Source organism: Triticum urartu, chromosome 5A (assembly GCF_056163025.1).
Source record: "Triticum urartu cultivar PI428250 chromosome 5A, HENAU_Tu73, whole genome shotgun sequence".
In the NCBI taxonomy this organism is placed as follows: domain Eukaryota; kingdom Viridiplantae; phylum Streptophyta; class Magnoliopsida; order Poales; family Poaceae; genus Triticum; species Triticum urartu.
Window position 1 is genome coordinate 145,111,776 of NC_141877.1, and position 5,201 is coordinate 145,116,976.

Here is a 5,201-nt window from a genome sequence, read left to right on the forward strand (position 1 = left end):
GAAGCATTCACAATCTTCCAAGCAATACCCCATTACGGGTACATGAAGCTTAAGATGCCCGGGCCAAACGGAATTATCACTCTAGCTAGTGATCCGGACATAGCACTCCGCGCCGACAGCCGCATTAGCCCTTGAGGCACTATCCAAAGCCTTAGCGGCCGAGGAACTGACTGCACTGCGCTCCACGGTTAACAGGGATGATGTGATACTCGACAAGAGATCCAAATCCACATCCTTCAAGCTAGCTGACGAAATAGTCAAATTCCAGGTCCATCCAACGGACCCCAATAAAACAGCCTCCATCGGGGCACGACTGAACCCTGATGTCGATGCCGCACTGCGAGAATTCCTCTGAGAGAACTGGGACATTTTCACCTGGCACCCTTCAGACATGCCAGGGATCCCACGCAGGCTGGCCGAACACAGCTTAAACATCCTAAAAGGATTCAAACCTGTCAAACAAGCCCTTCGGCGTTTTTCCGAACCCAAGAGACAGGCTATGGGAGAGGAGCTAGCCAAGCTATTGGAGGCCGGATTCATTAGAGACATAAAACATCCGGACTGGCTAGCAAACCTAGTGATGGTACCAAAGAAGGACAAATCCTGGCGCCTGTGTGTCGATTTTAAAGACCTTAACAAGGCTTGCCCAAAGGATCCCTTCCCCCTCCCCCGTATCGATCAAATTATCGATGCCACCGCAGGACACGACTCGTTGTGTTTCCTCGACGCATACTCCGGTTACCATCAAATCAAGATGGCAGAATCAGACCAAGCTGCAACAGCATTCATCACACCATACGGCCCATTCTGCTTCAACACAATGCCCTTCGGGCTAAAAAACGCCGGCGCAACATATCAGCGCATGATCCAGACATGTCTGGCAAACCAGATCGGCAAGACAGTGGAGGCGTATGTGGATGATGTGGTCGTCAAATCAAGACATGTCGAATCCCTAGTAAATGACTTGAGGCTTACATTCGGTAACCTCCGAAAATATGACATCAAGCTCAACCCAGAAAAATGCGTCTTCGGCGTTCCAGCCGGAAAGCTCTTGGGCTTCATTGTATCCGGTAGAGGAATTGAAGCAAACCCAGCCAAGATCCGAGCTTTGTCACAATTGGATGTCCCAAAGGACCTTAAACAAATACAAAAATTAACCGGATGCGTGGCGGCTTTAAGTCGCTTCATCTCCCGCTTGGCAGAAAAGGCACTACCCCTTTATCGCCTCCTTCGGCGCACCGAAATCTTCGAGTGGACGGATGCCGCCATGGCCGGACTTGATGAAATAAAAGCCATATTGGCAACAAATCCAGTCCTGGCCGTGCCGAACACCGGCGAACCAATGCTATTATACTTTGCAGCAACACATCAAGTTGTCAGCGCAGTGCTAGTTGTTGAGCGGGAAACGGATGGACACAAATTCCCCCTTCAAAGGCCGGTCTACTACGTATCCACTGTCCTCACTCCATGCAAATCACGGTACCCGCATTATCAAAAGATTGCATACGCGGTATTCATGGCATCCCGGAAGCTACGACACTACTTTCAAGAGTGCTCCATAACAGTAGCCTCGGAAGTACCACTCAACGATATTATCAACAACCGCGATGCAATGGGCCGGATTGCAAAATGGGCCATCGAGCTTCTCCCGTTCGATATAACCTATAAGCCACGGCGAGCTATTAAATCGCAAGTTTTGGCCGACTTCGTCGCAGAATGGACGGAGGCTGAGCTCCCTAAAGAGTACGGCACATATTCAAACTGGATTATGCATTTCAACGGCTCCAAAATGTTGGCCGGACTGGGAGCTGGCGTCGTCCTGACGTCCCCCACAGGAGACACAGTCCAATATGTGCTCCAGATCATGTACATGGATTCCAACAATGCAGCCGAATACGAGGCCCTCCTACATGGTCTCCGGATAGCAGTATCCATGGGTATCCGGTGCCTAGAGGTACGCGGGGATTCAAACCTCGCGATATCCCAAATAAATGGAGACTTCGATGCCAACGACCCAAAAATGGCAGCTTACCGCAACGCCGTCCTAAAAATGTCAGCTCGGTTCGAAGGGCTGGAGTTTCACCATATAGCCCGAGAAAACAATCAAGCAGCGGACGTCCTGGCACGCATCGAAGCAAAACGCGATGCAGTCCCCCCCAACATCTTTTTGGAAAGATTGTTCAAGCCATCCATAGCATGGGAGGGAGAACCTGCAAATAACAGCCCGGACCCAGCCGCACCACTCGAGCCGAACAATCGGATACAATTGGAGGCTCTGCCAATGAAATTACACCTTCAGCCCACGTAATAATGGCGGTTATCGCCCCGTGGACAGAACCATTCCTAGCCTACCTTACTAGGCAGGAACTCCCGGAGGACCAAAACGAGGCCCGCTGCATAGTGCAGCGATCTAAAGCCTATAGAGTCCATGAGGGAGAGCTTTATAAGAAAAGCACTACCGGAGTCCTTCAAAGATGCATCTCCAAAGAGGAAGGGCGGAACCTTCTGGCTGAAATTCATGCCGGACTCGGTGGTCACCACGCCGCTGCTCGGTCCCTTGTTAGCAAGGCTTTCCGTACAGGCTTTTATTGGCCGATGGCCCGGGCAGACGCTCAGGACTTAGTCCAACGATGCGCTGATTGCCAACTTTTTGCCAACCAAAACCATATGCCACCCACCGCACTCCAAACTATACCCATCACCTGGCCTTTTGTGGTCTGGGGGCTTGACATGGTCGGACCCCTTAAAGGCGGGACCGATAGGAAAAAATACTTACTGGTCATGGTGGATAAATTCACCAAATGGATAGAAGCCAAGCCTGTTAAAACGGCCGAATCCGGACCTGTGATAGACTTCATATCCGGGGTTGTACACTGTTACGGCGTCCCCCACAGCATCATAACCGATAACGGTACAAACTTTACCGCCGACGAGGTAAAACTCTGGTGCAAAAACATGGGCATCAAGCTCGATTATGCTTCCGTCTATCACCCACAAACCAACGGCCAGGTCGAACGTGCAAATGGTCTTATCATGAGCGGCATTAAACCCAGACTGGTGCGGTCCCTCAAGGAATCTAACACGCACTGGGTAGAGGAGCTCGACTCCGTGCTATGGGGGCTGCGGACCACGCCAAATCGCACCACCGGATACACACCATTTTTCATGGTGTACGGCGCAGAGGCAGTTCTGCCCTGCGACATAATTCATGACTCACCTAGAGTGCGCATGTACGAAGAAAGAGAAGCCGAGCTCGATCGGCAGGACAACTTGGATGCCTTGGAGGAGGAGCGTGACGTGGCAAAAGCCCGTTCTGCATTTTATCAACAGCAGGCCCGAAGATATCAAAGCAGAGAAGTACAGGCCAAAAATTACAATGTTGGCGAACTAGTTCTACGCCTGCCGGATAAGAAAAAGGACAAACTCAAGCCCAAGTGGGAAGGTCCATTCATAATCGACCAAGTCCTGACTGGCGGGGCGTACTGCCTGCGAGATGCGTCGGATAACCGACTCGAGCTGAACCCGTGGAACGCCACCCGCCTCCGAAGATTCTATGCCTAGCACCGGACTCTGTGTTCGTCTCCTTCCTCTGTCCATTTTTTGCATTTTTCTGTCTTACATTTCTCTCCTTCCCCTCTTTTCTTTTATAACCCTTAAAGGCTCATCTAGTGACGCGCCACTCGCGCTCATTAAACCTGGGGGCTTCTTTAACAGAAGCTTATTTATATGGGCTTCATGCCCAACACATGCGTCAAACTTCCGCATGTACCTTTTTCTTCACCATTATATGCATCGATATGACTTAAGTATTGGCCAAGCTGGGTTGCCTAGCTCCTGTGCTTACCCCTACGTTCCCGATTGTTCGGCTAGGCGGTAAAGGGAGCACCTCTGCGATTGTTACTGTCGGGTCAGCCGGATGTGTACCTCAGACTGGGTGAAGCCGAAAGCTAGCGTTCTTAAGGGAATATTCGGTCGGTGAGATAAAAGATGATCTTTTTACCCATTTTATGCGCCCCCAGATGCTTTTTTCTACGTCTTTTTACGCAGTCCGGACATGCACTTTAGGGCATGCCTCCCAGCGAAAGGAACCCCTAACGGAACTATTCTCTCTGGAAGATGTTTCTTACTAACCATGTAATATAACATAACTAGTTGGGCACTTGTCTGATAAAGCACTAATGACCCCTACGCCTGGTCTCCATGAATACCACGGTTCTTATATAACCGCTATGGTATTCGGACACACTCCGGACCGTCAGGTCCCGAGGTTGAAGCGAAAAGGTCGGCAACGACAAACGATCTACAATCCGGCTAGAAGGCATTACACATGTCAATTCAAAATTACATAGTCATTCTGACTGATTGTATTCCTCTTCTATACCATCTAACAGGCTGTCTAATTTACAGTCCTGCTGGGAATACTTCACGGCCAACTCTACTTGGCCGTATACTAAGCTCACGGGGATCTCCTACCCGTCAGGCCCCACTGGTCCGACCTCGGCCATGTGGTTCAGGTCAGACTTCGTAAAACGGGTCTTCACCATGGCTCAGGCTTCCCTAGCGCCTTGTCGGCAGGCCGATATCTTCCACAACCGGAAGCGCCGCCGAGCTCCCTTCAGCTTCTCCGCAAGCTCTCCAAGGCCCTCGGACATGGAGTGGGCAGGCCAGAAGGCTTGAGCAACACCTCGCATCGCCTGCCGAATTCGCTCGTGCAGTTGCATGAGTTCGGGAAGAAGGTCACCCGTAGAACCGGGCATCTCCTCTGCAGGACGACCTGTGAGCATACCTACAGACATTACTCTGTTAGTCGACTTCCTCGCCGAACTCTTTTTTCAAAGTTCGTTCAAGCACTTACTAAAAATGCCGCCTCGAAGCCGCTGATTCTCCTTCGTGGAGTCCGACAGCTGGCCACGAACATCTTTAAGTTCGACGTCCAGCTTGGTGTTGCCATCCTGAAGATCATTCCTCTCTCGCCTCACCTTTGTCAACATACTCTCACCGGCCTTTAGCCGGCGTAAGAGTTGTTGCTTGTCCGGATCGAGTCCGGCGCCATCTGCAATATGATTTGTCAGATTTGCACCCACACCGCACAATACTAATCTTTCAAAGTGTATCTTACCTGAGGGGGTCTCTTTGGGCTCCCCTGATGCGGCTACTGCGGCCTCTAGTTGGGCCTTGCACTTTTCCAGCTCCTGGGACAG